Below are 15919 nucleotides of genomic sequence, written 5' to 3'. Positions count from 1 at the left end.
CGGCCCTGGGAGGCCAGTTTGCCATTGCTGGGACCCTCCAGAGGGCTTCTGCGACGCAGCGGCCCCCAGGGCCGGTTGCCTTTGCTGGGGTCCTCCAGGAGGGCTCCAACGGCGGCTGAGGGCCCCTGGGAGGCCCGTTGCCTTCGCTGGGGCCTCCAAGAGGGCTCCGACGGCGGCAGCAGGCCCCTGGAGGCCAGTTGCCGTCACTGGGGCCCTCCAGGAGGGCTCCGACGGCAGCAGCGGGCCCCTGGGAGGCCAGTTGCCGTCACTGGGGCCCTCCTGGAGGGCTCCTGCGGCGGCAGCGGGCCTCTGGCGCCAGGGGCCGGCAAAGACAGGGAGGCCTCCAGCGCTGGCAGTCCCCGCCGGCTCTTTCCCGGCACACGGCCCCTCCCCCGTGGGTGGAAGCTCCACCCCCCGGCTTCGGCCCCCCAGTTGTCTGAGGGACAGCAACCTGGCCCCCGGCTCAAAAAGGTTGCCTACCCCTGAAATAAGCCAATGCAGTTCTAGGCTGCATCAAGAGGAGTATAAAGGTATACCTCAGTTAATCAAACAGATGTGTTTCTGGACATTACATTTTTTTAAATAGTCTTTATTGGAAAAAAAGTTCCATACAATTATAAATAAAAAACAGTTATTAATTTTAACTGTTGTCTTCCTGGATTGGTATTATGTCTTCCTTAGACTCTTGTAGGCATTGAAGAGTACTATCAAATAACAAAGTTGTCCCCTGATCCCTATTAAGAGTATTGCTTTACAAATGACACACACACACAAACACACACACACACAAATTTAGTTACGATAGATTTTAAACTAATACATCGTAAAGTCTACTTCTGGAGATTACATTTTTAACAGAAAAAAATGGTAGCAGAGGTCAAAATAATTTTATGTATAGTAATAGAATGTATTTTATTATGTGAAAAACTAATAAAATATTATACAGGGAAAAATAATATGGAAACAGTAGGGGTAGGTTCCCACAGCACACACAAAAAAGGAGCAATTCAACATATTTTAGGAAATTTTATTTAAAAATAACTGTATGTATATGTGAAATGAAAGAATCAGGCCAGGTAAGCAATGTGTAAGTTTAATAAAAATAAATAAATCTAGAAACCATACGAAAACTTTTTTCAAAATACATCCAGGAATGACTTTTTTCCCCACCATCTTCTACTTTTCTTATCATTTCTGTTTTGGTGACCATACCTATAGATCTATGCTTTTAAAAACTTGTGTGAGATAGTTCATGAAGGAGGCTTATCTGATCTCACCTTTTCTCTTTCTTTTACTGTTCATGCATGTTCCACAAAAGGTTCTGGAGGTGGCTGCTGTTTACCTTGCCTGCAGGAGGCAAGCACACATAGCTACAACAGACTTGGCTAGAGCAGAATCCTGTTTTTCCCTAGCTCAGGCTTTATTACATTGTTCACTGCATCAAAAGCCTGGTTCTCCAGCTTTCCTTCACCATTTTTCCAGTGCTGATGTGGCTAAAAATCAAACAAACCTCCAGCTAGCCAACAATAAGGAAGAAAATGGAGATGGGCTGGCATAAAAAAAACTTTGTAAAAGGAGTTTCATTATCAGAGGCTTTGTTACTGAGATATACCTATATAATATCCCATCCCAAAGAAATCATAGTACCATTCTATTCTGCTCTTGTCAGACCTCATTTTGAATACTGTATTTAGTTCAAGAAGAATATTGACAAGCTGGAGTGTGTGCACAGGAGGATGATAAAGATAATAAAAGGTCTGGAAACCAGGATGTATTAAGAATGGTTTAAAGAGCTGGATATGTTTAACATGGAGAAGAGATTGATAAGTGATGTGATAGCTGTTTTTAAATACCTGACAGGATGTCATGTGGAAGATGGGGGGAACTTGTTTTCTGTTGCTCCAGAGACTAGGATATGAACCAGTGGATTCAATTTACGAGGTTCCATCTAAATACTGGAGAGAAATTCTTGAGTTTAAGAGCTGCTTGACATTGGAATAGGCTACCTCAGAGGGTGGTACTGTAGATCCATCTTCTTGAGAGGTCTTTAAACAGAGATTGGATGGCCATCTCTCTAGTTCAGATCTCCACTCTGCATTAAGCTCACTAGGTGGCTGTGGGTCGGTCACTCTTGTTTCTCATTTCCTAACTTACCTCACAGGTTGATTGTGAGGATCAAAGTGAGGAAGCCCATGGATACACAGCTTTGAGTTTCTTGGGGGAAAAGAGGGATATAACTAACAAATAATAATACTTTTCAGGCTGCTAACTGGGCCTAGTCTCAACAGGATTACACCTTGATAGTACTTTCCAAGCACAATTCAAAGTGTTGCTGCAGACTTTTGAAGGCAACTAGGTGGGAAGTGTGCAGCCCTCCAGACTGATTCCCATCAACCTTAGCCAGCATAGTCAATGTGGAGGGGATGATGGGAGTTGCAGTCCAACAGCCTTTGGAGTACCACATAGTTTTCCATTCCTGTTCTAGGACTTAGAACCAAGGTCCGTAAAGCATGGTCTGTCTCCATATCTGCCTGCCTATATATTAAAATACCCAAGTTTCATTATTAGTTAAGTAAGTTGTTCTACATAAGAGAACCTTCTCTACTTTTGCACCCTAGGTATGGAATGTTCTCCCCAAGAAGATTTGTCTGACATCTAATACATCCCTTTACTGATGCCAAGTGAAGCTTTTTTTTTTTTACTTTCTCAGTTCTTTACATAATTTGACTTCTGCTGAAACTGGGTTTGAAAACACTTTTATTTGTTATGTAGTTTTAAATTTGCTGGGATTTTGTGTGATTTACTGAGATTTTTAAGCCATGGGGAAATTGTTTTGATAATGGCCATGACAACATAGTGAGTATTTTCAAAGAGTGAATATAAAAGAACAAATATTATACCTTCACAGTACCTTGCACAGAGCTTGGAAACATTTTGGATTACCCAGCCCTGTAGTATGTTTTAGATTACAGTTTCCACAGTCCCCCAGTTGACATGGTTAGCCATAAACAGAGTGCTGATTATTCTCTCTGTCTCTCACTGTCTAGGTGAGGTGGATGAAAGTAGCTCACACAAAAGGATAGAGATTACCTGGCCTGGACTACCAACTTCCATAATAGGAATGGGAGCACGTGGCCCTCCAGAGGTTACTGGACTGCACCTTTAGCTGCCCTGGAGTCAGTGAGGTGTTGTGGTTTGAACACTGGATTAGAACTCTGGAGACAGGATTCAAATCCCCTCTAAACCATGGAAACCCAGAGTGACCTTGGGCAACTCACATTCCCTTGGTCACAGAGGATGGCAAAGGCAAACTCCCTCTGAACAAATCTTACTAAGAGAATCCCATGATACTCACCTTAGCATCACCATAGGTTGGAAACAACTTAAAAGCAAACACACCAACAACAGTTAGCATAACTAATAATCAGGAGTTGTAATCCAACACCCTCTGGAGGGGCACAAAGTTCCCAGCTGCTTTATATCAGTCTTTTGGCCAACAACGTCCACCACACTTGGTAGGCTATATAGGATGGAGCTCATAGGAGTTGAAGGATAAAACATCAAGATACCCAAATATCTCTCCTTCCCTTTCCCATTTTATATGTCTTGTTTTACTTTTCCTTCCATTGACTTTTCCTACAGTGATTTCTGGCAATTCCCATTTGCTTTGATATTCTTGCCAAAATCTATAATGACTTGTGGGAAAGGGCCAGTTCTTTGGTTGTGACAATCATGTTGAAGTGAATGGAAATACTTTCCATAAGGGAGACACACACTTTTAGAGCAGTTAACTGCATGGCTCCACCCCCTTTCTATGGAAGAGGGTTGAGAGCAGTCCCCGAAATGGTTGAGAATGTTCTGCACAGGCAGGAAGAAATTTTCCAGGCCTTCGGAACAACACCTATTTGTAAAAGCTTTGAGACAACATGATTGTGGTGTAGACCATGGCAAAGCTATTTTTTTTGTTTTGTTTAAAACATTCAGATGGGGGGGGGCAGCCTGCACGGGCACTAGCCATGCTGACTGGGGAGGGGATTCTGGGTGTTGCAGTCCAAAAGCATCTTTTCCCAAGCTCTTCCTGATGTGGAACTGTACACATGAGAAGCAGTCTCCAGTAGATTCTGCTTGGTGGCCATAACATAAGAGTCTGTCACAAAAAACAAAACAAAACAAAACAAAAAAACAGGCAGAGATGAGGGTGACATCTCAAGTACAAGAACAACAGCACCATTACTACCAGGATGGCATATAGAATTATGGAGTTGGAAGTGGCTTTATGGGCTATTGAGTCCAACCTCCTGCTCAGTGCAGTATCTCCAGCTAAATCATCCCTAGCAGGTAGCTGCCCAACCTCTTTTTTAAGATGTCCAGAGAAGATCTCCACCATCTCTCTAGGCAATTGTCTCCATTGATGAACTGCTGTGTCAAGAAGGTCCTTCTAACATTAAATTAAAATCTACCCTCCTGTAACTTCAGACAATGAGACCTGGTCCTAACCTCTGGGGCAGCCTAGAACAGGCCTTCCTCACCTCTCTGTGACAGCTCTTGAGGTATTTAAATAATACAGTCATGTCATTCCTCAGTCTTCTCTTCACCAAGGTTAACATGCCCAGCCCCTTCAACCTTTCCTCTCATGTTCTGTTCTCCATACCTCTTATTTTCATTCCCCTTCTCTGAACCTGCTCCAACTTGTCTAGATTATATCCTTCTTAAAATGAGGTGCAAGAACTGAACATACTACTCCTGATGAGGCCTGGACAGACATAACAAATATACTATCACATTCTGATAAAATCGTAGAGTTGGAAGAGACCACAAGGGTTAACCAGTCCAATCCCATGCTATGCAGGAACTCACAATCAAAGCACCCCTGACAGGTGGTCATCCAGCCTCTGTTAAAAAAAATCTCCAAAGGAGACTCTATCATACTCTGAGGGAGTGTGTTTCACTGTCAAACAGCTTTCACTGATCTAAAGTACGACATCTCAGTGAGATCTTAGTGAGCATCCATCGGGAGAGGCAGGAAAATAGAAATAACTTATTATTATTATGTTCCAGCAAAAAGTAGGATTAGACTAAAGATTTTTCTGCTTCATCCCAGAAGCCCCATTTGGATTCCATCTTTACTTCAGAGTGGAATGCCTCTGGGGTGTCAAAATGTGGCAGATCCAGAGGCCACTTTTAGTTCCTAAAACCCTCTGGGAGCCATGCGAATTACTGAAAAAACTCTTCATGGTGACTACAGTTCCTTTTCTGGTTCTCAAAAACATGAATTATGTTAAAAAGTACAGGAGGCCTTGCAAACTAACAGATAAATTATTGCAGCTGCAGGCTTTCAGGAGCAGCAATTCATCCACTTTTGAGGGACCAGAAGAAAGTTGGTCTGGAGATTGTGGATGGGTTGAGTGGTCTGCATGTGGACACAGGACTACACTTTGCCCACCCTTGCTTGCTTGGGGGCCTAGTATTTCCTATCTGCAGGAATCCATGATGCTTGCACACTTTGTGACTTATGGTGCTCTTGGTGAGCTGGGTCAGTTCTGGAGCCAGATTTAGGATCACAGTCCAGACTTCAGCATCTCAGGAAGGGTGGCGGCAGTGGGGAGAGTTGAAGAGAGAGGTCCACACAGGGGCGCCTTCTCTGTTGGTACCACTGCTTTCCCATTGTCCAGTCAATTGCTTTATTTATACTTCACTTTTTCACATGATATGGACTTGTGGTGACTAACAGTTAAAAAGAAATGCAGATAAAACCACATATAGCTAAAACCATACCAAAAATTAAGATTAAAGTAGCATTAAACTGTTTCTAGACTGAATCAGTTCCCTAGTCTCTGAGTCCATGTGCAGGTCACTGCTGGACTCTGGGGCTAAGAATGTGTCTCAGAGATTACAATATACATTTTGACTGAGGAGAAAGAAATGTAGAGTTTAATTGGAATAAGTGTAAGCTAGCACACTTTACTTGTAAAGACTTCATTTCAGATCCGGGACAGGAGCACATAGACATAAAGTTCAAAGGGAAATGTATTTTTATTGCTGTTTTTCATTTGTATCCCACCCTTCTTCTACGTAGTTTGGGTCAGCAAACTTCCCAGTTTATCCTCAAAACAATTCTGACAATTCTGCAGAGCACAAAGATTTGGGATAGGATATACTGGGAGTTTTTTCGGTGGATTCAAATCCATCCATGTCTCCTCCTTCCAAAACCATCACATTATTCAATACAACATCCAGAATATCTGGAGGATAATATGGTTCATTCTCACCCCCCCCCCCCCAATTTTCTTTTCTGATCATGATGTCTGACTAAATAATATGCACACTTTCCCGACTCACTCTGCTTTTTTTTAAAAAAAAAATCAGTTTTTTTCTGTGTTTCTCAATAGTGCCTGAGAAGTTTATGCCATGCAATTAAATTGTTGTTAAATAAAATAAAGGGAAGACAAAGTGAATTTATTATCAGCAATGACTGAGGGAGACATTACTAACTGGCGAAAGAAATCTTAGAATTTGTGAAATGCCAGGCTATGAATGAAAATATTAAGGCAGGAATGGAAGCTCTCTGAAAGATGTAAGGACATATCCAAGGTCACTCTGGGAGTTTATGACACAGCTGGTATTGAATTCAGGTTTGTGGCCTTTTGGAAGCATGTGCTTTAACTGCCAAGGTCACCTTTCATGTGTATAAATGAGTACCCCTTCCAGTGCTTACAGTGTGTGGCGCTTGTCACATGATTGGAGTCTGTTAAACGCTGATGTGTTTTGTTTGCTCTCTGCTTTTAAGGGTTGCTGTATTTGCCTTAGGTACATTTCTCCACTTTCTGTTTAATGAGAGGTGCCTATAAATCTGAGTGTGTGCTTAAGGTGATGATGATGGTGAGGGAAAGGGGTGTGTGTATGTGCATTAGAGAGAGAGAAAGAAAGAGGTAATGGAGTGTGTGTGTATGTGTGTGCACGTGCATGTTTGTGTGTGTTGACTGTTGACTTACGGTGACCCCATGAATTTCATAGGATTTTCTGAGGCAAGAACACTCTCAAAGATGTTTTTGCCAGTTCCTACAGCACCTAGTATTCATTGTGGTTTCCCATCCAAATGCTAACCAGAGCTGCCTCTTCTTAAACAGTGAAATATAAAGGGTGGGGGGGGGGGGGGGGGGGAGAAAAGGAAGGAACCAGAATATGTTCTGGCTGTGGCTTTTTTAAAAACAAGTTTTAAAAACAATTATATATTGCCTAGCTTCTAGAATAGGGGTAGGGAACATGTGATCCTCTAGATTTTCTTGGACATCAGCTGCTACCAATTGTGGCTAGTATGGCCGAGGATTATAGCACTTGGGAGCCAGGATGGTGTAATGGTTTGAGTCTTGGACTATGACTCTGGAGACCAGAGTTTGAATCCCAGCTCGTCCATGAAACCTACTGGGTGACCTTGGGCATGACACACTCTCAGTCTCAGAGGATGGCAGTGGCAAGCCCCCTCTGAAGAAACTTGCCAAGAAAACCATGTGAGAGAGTCACCTTAGGGTTACAGCCTGAAATATAACAACACTTTGGGAGGGTTATGGGAACTTTATAACCTTGCTGAGCATTTTAATTAAACTTGATTTTAGCACTGAATTTGTCTTAATTATTGTAGTTACTTAATTCTATTTTAATTTACCATTTTTGTATGTTTTTTTTTTTACTGTATGGCGTTTTTTAATGTTGTAAGCCACCTTGAGTCCCAGCCTTGGAAGAAGGGCAGGATATAAATAAATATAATAATAATAACAATAACAACAACAACAATAAAGTCCATTACAGTGGACCCTTGTTATATGCTGGGGTGTGGTTCCAAGATCCCCCGTGTATAACAAAATCCATGTATGCTCAAGTCCCATTAAATATAATGACATAGCAAAATGGTGTCCCGTATAAAAATGGAAAATGAAGGTAAATTTATACTTTTTTGGAATATTTTCAAACCGTGTATGCTTGAATCCGTGTATAAGAAGGGCCGACTGTATATGTAGTAAGGTAGGTGTGGATAAAAGACAAAGTGGAGGATTGGAATTCATAGCATAAACTTTTCACTTGACAAAGAGATCACCTGGGTTTCCATTCATAGCTGTAAATATCAGTACATCTAGGCTGCCTCTGATTAGCAAGTTTTTGTAGCTATATTTTGTGCAATCTGGACTCATATTGCCTAAAAGAGGCACACCATCAAGGGATCCAAGGGATGGAACCAGCCTTTGAATTATTTGTATTAGGCTCCGGGGTGATGACTCAGGGTGCTTCTGGATGAGACTTCATTTGGGCAATTACACTGCCAGATTACAGGTAGGCTGGGCATCATTGTCTTCTACCTGTAATCTTCCTGTGTTTTCCCATGACTTCTTCTTTCCCATTTCTATCATGAAAATATCCAGTAAGGAGTAAAAGAAGACACGTTTGAATTATGCATTTTGGCTGGTGATGCTAGAGCTGTCTTTCTGCATAAACGTCAGGTTTTACTCAGACTGTATCTGCACAGGACAAATGTCCTCTTCCTGTTGTCCTGACAATTAGTCCAGGTTATGCAGTGTGTGACATCTGGCCAGTTCAGCACCAAACCTGCCATATACCCCCTTAAAATGGTTTTTGAAAAGGTGCCTTTTGCTTTGGATCTCCCAGAGCCATCCAGAGTAATGGCAGGCAGAAGTTTGCAATGTGTTCCAGCCATATGATCTGAGTGGCTTGTTTTTGGCTACAGACCCATGACAGTGGTGGTGGGCAGTCCAGTGGGATGCATGCGTAAACAGTTACCTGGTGTCACTCTGGGAGTGCCAGGTAATGGGAGGATGCCAGGGCGGTTTCGAGGCAAGAATACTCCAGGCTGCTTCTGAAGTATTCTGGCCTGTGAACTCACCACTGCAGTGGTTTAAATCCAGTTGTTAATCCTGGTTTGAGCAAACCCACTGAGTCAATTGCTAGATGATAAGCCAATGTTTATGTAAATCCCATTGATTCATTGGGTCTGCTGTAGCTGGACAATTGGATATAGGCCAATGAAATCAAAATGATTTTTATTCAGACCTCCATATGTCAAGAAAAGAGGCACAGAATCCCCATTTCACTTGTTAAATAGTAAATTGTATTCTGCTTGCCCTCAGAAAAGCAAAGTGACACTGCTGATGTATCTCCTGGAAGAAGCACATTAATCCATTAGTTTAATCTCCTCGTTCCCTATTTCCTCAAATATAGGATAGAAATTTTGGAGCTCTTGTGCTCAATATATGTGAAGTCTAACAGTAGCTAGGCAATGCGAACTTTACTGTGAAGCTTGATCATTCATGGAAGGACTGGCTCTGTGAGATGCCTTGAAAATACAGAAATGACTATTGCTGACACTGAGTGTAGTTGCCTTGCCTTGCTGTCTTATTTTTATATGCCTCTCAAACACGTATTTTTCGCTTTTTCTGCATATGTATGTTTTTGTTTATGATGGGTGGCGTTCCCTCAGGAGATTTTGGTCTGAAGCATTAAGCTAGCAAGAAACTTGTTTAAGGAGCAAACTCGTTTTCATGAGCAAATAACCTGATTTTTATTTTCAAGTCTGTGCCCAGGCTTTGCCTGGTCACTGCAGAGTGTATAGAATTCTGGCCTGTTCTGTGTTCTGTATCCATGGAGCAAAAGCAGCACTTTTAAGTGTGGACAAACATGATTTAAAGTATGAGTTCAAACAATTGATCAGTTCCTGATTTCAATCCCAAGCAATTGATATTCTGAAGTTGAAGGCTTTCATGGCTGGCATCCATAGTTTTTTGTGGTTTTTTGGGCTATGTGGCCATGTTCTAGAAGAGTTTATTCCTGACATTTTGCCAGCATCTGTGGCTGGCATCTTCAGAGAATTGATATTCTGACTGGTCTGGCATAATCTGACATTGTTGGACAACTCTCAAAAACCATGTACCTGTAATTAATTGTAAATGGAATATGTAATAGGTTGTTGTGTGTTAGCTATGTATGTGAGTAAGTTTTGGTTTCTTTTTTTTTTTTAATTAAAAAAAAAACCATGTACCTCCCACTTCCTCCTTCATGCTACTGGTTCAGCTGTCCTTATAAGAACTGGGTCAGATGAGAGGCCTATGTATTCCAGCATTCTGTTTCTACAGGAATTAGTGAGAAATCTCCAAAGAGGACACAGATGCAATAGCACTGTCTCACTCCAGTTCTCAAGCAACTGTTATATACAGAGGTATGTAGAAGATAAACGGTGTGCATAAATCAAAGATGAGGAATAGTAGGACAAGAGACCCTGGGAAATTCTAGTCTCCGTTTCATCTGAGAGAGATTTCTTCAGCTACATCCTTGTTATGATTCAAAATATCAATGTTTATACATATACCATACTAATTATATCTAATTGATAGACAATGTAACAGCAACATACAACTGCTTACAACATTTCAGTGATACATGATGTTTCCACCGCCGAGGCTACAGCTTTCACGGCATGGAATGGCATGTGATCATTGGGGGGGGATTTTGCTCAATACGCTATATGCTGTAGCATATAAATTAATACCAATGCATATTTTATTTTATTTTATTTTATTTTCTATTTCTATTTTTTTATTTTGTTCTTCTTTGGAGGGAACCTCCTCTTTTCTTTATGTATTATATGTAATAAAATTCAATAAAAATTATTTTTAAAAAACCCCTCAAAGTCTGTTTATTTAGAATCAGTATGTATGTGGATCAAAAACTCTGAAGAGATCATCTCCTTCTCCTTCCTTGCATTGGAATAGGATTATCCATTTTAGATGGGAAATGGATTCCATTCTGTTTAAGAAGAGAGATTCCATTTCCCCATAAGAACCTCTCTTCCTGGCCAGTAATTCCTACAGTCATGAACAATCCCCCCGCCCAAGAGTTAACTCTAGCTGAATTTTTGCATGTTAAGATATGGACTCTCTTATGGCCAAAATAAAACATGATTTGAAATGATTTTTTAAATTGACATGCATGCTTAAAAAGAAAGAAACAGGAGATAGCCATGAGCGTACCATGTATGGAGATTGTAACTTCTTCCCCTTGTCAAAGCTGCTCTCTCCTGCAATCCTGATGAAGCTATTTAGAGCAGAATGAAAGCTCCCATGCTCACCAATGAGAACATTCTTCTCAATACAAGCAGCAACATTATAACAGAGTGGGAGGGTGGTGGTGGTGGTTTCACAATGATCACTGTGATTGCCAGATCTCAGGACCTGGCCCCAAGTCTCCAGCTTCCATGAATTATCTCTAGCAGGTGACAAGGGTGCAAATTCTCCAATTGTGGTGGGATCAGCTCTAAGGAAGAGAAAAGGACTTGTGCAAGTCCTACTTCAGCTAGCGGAACAGCAGTTTGCTACAATTTACAGGGCTTAATTGATTTGTTGCAGCAGGGGGCCTACATATTTGCTTATTTAGGTTCTCTCCCACTTGTTGTGGTGCCAGGGCTTACCCTCCACAGTGCTCTGCATCTACTTTCTGGCTAGAAGCAGGCAGTTTGGATGCACATAAAGGTATTACCTTCTCATTTTACCTTGCAATTTCTGTTTTAATTTCCAGACAGGAACATACATTTCCCCCCTCTCCCAATCTCTCTTTCTCTGTGTATTTATGTTTTAATGACAGGCTGTAAGTAACTGTGGCTGTTATTTAATGCAGAGACCTATCCATAGCGGTCAGATTTTGGCCAGGAAATGTCAGGGCTTGAGATGATTCTGAACTGGAAGCCTCAATCACAGTGTGCAAGGAATAAATACTACTACTACTACTACTAATAATAATAATAATTTGTATTCCACTTAATCTCTAGGAATCTAAGCGGATTACAGCAGTAAAACAAGATACAGTTAAAAGAGAAATGCATTAAAAATTCCAAGATCCCCATCCCTCCCCCCTGTGGTAAAAACATAATTAAACACTAAAAAAAGATTAAACCAAGAAGAAAAATAGAAAAAAACACATTAGTGTATAATAAAAATTAAAATGAAGTAAAAATATTTCAAGCAGAGTCCAGGTAGAGTAAAAGATAAAGATGGAGGATAATGGCAGGGGGAGGCAGGTCAACAAGGATGTTCTAGTCTGGAAAGGCAAGCTGGAAGAGATCTGTCTTAATAGCCTTCTTAAAGGTTTCCAAGGTGGTAATCTGACAGATCTTGTCCGGCAGGCCATTCCACAGTCTAAAAGCGGCTGCTGAAAAGGACCACTGGGTCACTGCAGAAAGTCTAGTCCTCTTCAGTTGAAGCAGATTCTTCCCAGTGGAGCGGAGAGTGCGGGGAGGATGATATGGAAGAAGGTGCTCCCACAAGAAGTCAGGACCCAAGCCATGTAGGGCCTTAAAGGTTAAAACCAACACTTTGTATCTTGCCCAGAAACTAATAGGCAGCCAGTGAAGGGATTTTAAAACTGGTGTGATGTGGGCAGATCTAGGTGTGCCAATAACCAGCCTGGCTGCCATATTGTGTACCAATTGAAGTTTCCGAACTTGACACAAAGGTAGCCCCATGTAGACCGCATTACAGAAGTCAAGCTGAGAGGTTACCAGCACATGTACCAATGTTTCAAGGTCTTCCTGCTCCAGGAAGGGGCGCAGCTTGAGGATCAGCCGAAGCTGATAGCAAATGCTCCTGTCCGTCACGTCCACCTGAGCTGTCAGATGGAGGGATGAGTCTAGGAGCACCTCCAGGCTGTGAACAGAGCCCCGTTCAGAACTGGCTGGCATAACTCCATTCCCAGATTGGGGATCTGTGTTGCAAGTACCTCCGTCTTATCTGGATTCAACTTGAGTTTGTTTTCCCTCATCCAGTCCATTACTGCATTAAGACAGGCATTCAGAGGAGAGATGCCATCCTTAGTCACTGCATCAGTCTGAGACATAGAGAAATATATTTGGGTGTCATCAGTGTACTGATAACACCCTGCCCCATGTCTCCGGACAATCTCACCCAGTGGCTTCATGTAAATGTTGAACAGCATTGGGGACAGAATAACGCCTTGATGGACGCCTGACCTGAGCTCCCTCTTGGCCAAATAACTATCCCCAAGCGACACCATCTGGAATCTACCCGAGAGGTAGGGTTTGAACCACTGCAAAGCAGAGCCTCCAATTCCCAACTCTCTCAGGCATTCCAGAATAATACTGTGGTCAATGATATTGAAGGCCGCTGAGAGGTCCAAGAGCACCAGCAGGGTGACACTTCCCCTGTCGGTGCCCAGACGCAGATCATCAACTAAGGCGACCAAAGCCATCTCAATTCCGTAGCCCACCCTAAATCTGGTTTGAAATGGATCTAGAAAATCCGTTTCTTCCAAGACTGCTTGGAGTTAAATGGCGACTGCCCTCTCAATTACCTTGCCTAAAAACTGTAACAATGAAACAGGCCTATAGTTGTTTATGTCCAGGGAGTCAAGGAAAGGCTTCTTTAAAAGTGGTTTAACCACTCCCTCCTTAAGACAGGGTGGGAGGTAGCCTTCCCTAAAAGGTTTTGCCCCCCTGGATGGCCAGCCAGGACAGGCAAGGATCGAGAGAGCAAGTCATCTTTTTCATACAACCAAGGAGCTTGTCCACATCCTCAGTACTCACCAATTCAAATTGATCCAGAACAACAGTATAGGTGGAGGCACTGGATACCTCTCCTAACAACTCTGTTTTAAAGCTAGCATCCAAGTCAGCTCTTATCTGAGAGTTTTTGTCTGTGAAGTGATTATTAAAAGCATCACAGCAGACTTTTGTAGGTTCTAACAAAGGATTCAGGGTGGGGGGTAATTGGGTTAAATCCCTAACCACCCTGAATAGCTCTGCCGGACAAGACTTTGCTGTCGCAATAGATGCAGATTAGAAAGACTTCTTGGCTGCATCTATTGCCACACCATAGGATTTAAGATGAATCCTATGGCATGTCCTGTCAGATATGAGTCAAGATCTTTGCCAGTCATGCTCAAGTTGTTGTCCAACCCGGTTCATTTTCCAGAGATCTTCAGTATACCAGGGGTTTTGGTTAGAAGCGGGCTGGAAAGGACACTTGGGAGCGATAGTGTCTATAGCCCTGGTGAGTTTGTTGTTCCAAGTGTTAACCAAGGCTGCAACAGTATCGCCGGCACTACCACCCATTAAACCCTCTAGGGCCTCTTGGAACCCAGTGGGCTCCATCAGCCTTTGAGGGCAGACCACACAAATAGGTCCTCCACCCCCGATGGGGGAAATAGTGATCTTCAGCCTGACCTTCACCAGGAAATTATCTATCCATGACAGTGTGGAGATATTAACTACCTCCACTCATGGATATACCTGCTCCGTGCAGAAGACCGCATCGACAGTATGACCTGCTCAATGCATGGGCTCAGAGACTATCTGGGAAACGCTCATGTTTGTCATGGTAACCATGAACTCCTGAGCTGCACCAGATAGATTTGTCAAACTGGTCATGAGGGGGATGTTGAGGTTGCTCAGGACCAACAGCCTAGGCAACTCCAGCAGCAGCTCCGAGACCAGTTGTGTCAGCTTGGCTGATGGGATGGACGGTAGACCAAAAGAATCCCCAGACTTAAGGCCAAGGTAAATACACTCTATGTGGGTCATCTCACAGAGAGGTATCCTGGTCAAGGAAGACACACCTCCTATCTGTTGTGGCTCCAGTCCTGCTTTGTATAGCCATTTTAACCATTAGTACTTTTTAAAAAATGTATCTTAATGCAAATGGACATTTAGTGTCCAGCTTAGTCCCTTAAGGGGCTGCAGCAGCTACTTCTTCATTTCCTTTGCATGCCTGTTACACATTTGAAAACTGTTTCCTCTTGTGCTGCCAGTTCAGAAGCTAAAGCTGTATTTCCACCATGATTATTTCATGGCAGAGGATTCATTGCTGTTCTTTGACCCACCCCTTCCAAATCTACACAATCCTTTGACAAGGAAATATGAGAAAGGAAAGAAATCTTGGGCAGCAGGGAAGGAGGAACAGGACTAAACAGTGCATTGTAGAGCACCATAGCCTTTCCATTGCTCTGACCACAAGAAATCTGATCTGGACTAGACCTTATTGCTATTTTACATCCTTGATTATTTTATGTTACATTTTTGTTACTCTAATGTGGTTAAAGCCTTTATGGCTGAGCAAGAAGCTGAACTGATGATAATTGACCAGCAAAACTCAGGTGGATTCCATTCTCCTTGTTGTTTCCTGGTTTTGTGTATATTCCCCACATATTTTCACATGTGAAGAAACAAATTTGTCTTTAAATCAAAGAGAGCAAGAGGGAAGAGGAAAGAAAGAGGGAGGAGTTTTTCTGCATAGGAATATAGTAAAGTCTTGGACAGGTGGAACAGACAAAATCTCAAGTACTTTTAATTTTGCAGTCTTAAAATAAATCACTCAGTAATGTTAACTTTGTTTATCAGTAGAATTCCTCCTGAGATTGTGTGTGTGTGTTTAAGGTTAATTTTACAATGGTTACTGCATCTCTCTTTGACATTTCATTTGCTTTCATCCATGTCCTTCTAAAGATGGTTCAGGGGACACAGCAGGACTGAATGCAGGACTCTGGCTGAGTGGCTCAGAGAGGAGTGGGGTTTTTATATGTCATGTCTTAATGATCAGTCAGTCCTTGGGAGCCCTCTTGCCCTGCCTCAGTGGACAGAGAGAGAGAGGGAGAGAGAGAGAGAGAGAGAAGTGTGGTGGCGGGATTGGGGATAGGGGAGGTGGGAAGGTTGTTTGCTGTGCCCATAAAGTGGGCCAACGCTATTAATAAGCTCTTACCTCAACATTTTGGCATTTTGCCTTCCCTACATTCCTGGTCATGGGGATGTGGAGCGCTCCCCCCTCCCCCGCCAGTCCCCCTGGGGAGAAACTTTGTTGAGTTGGCTCCAAACTTATTTGGCACTAGATTGCAAAAATTGCCGACATCTGGT

At 42.5% G+C, this 15919-nt stretch overlaps 1 protein-coding gene across 6 annotated transcripts in view; it reads left to right on the top strand.

Moving 5' to 3' along the window:
* TNS1 (tensin 1) overlaps positions 1-15919 on the top strand; it is a 431204-nt gene that overhangs the window by 149643 nt on the left and 265642 nt on the right. The gene's annotated exons all lie outside the window — the stretch shown is intronic.

Source organism: Sceloporus undulatus, chromosome 1, assembly GCF_019175285.1.
Source record: "Sceloporus undulatus isolate JIND9_A2432 ecotype Alabama chromosome 1, SceUnd_v1.1, whole genome shotgun sequence".
Taxonomy (NCBI): domain Eukaryota; kingdom Metazoa; phylum Chordata; class Lepidosauria; order Squamata; family Phrynosomatidae; genus Sceloporus; species Sceloporus undulatus.
The sequence above is the reverse complement of the archived record's forward strand: the minus strand, read 5'-3'. Positions and strand labels throughout refer to the sequence as shown.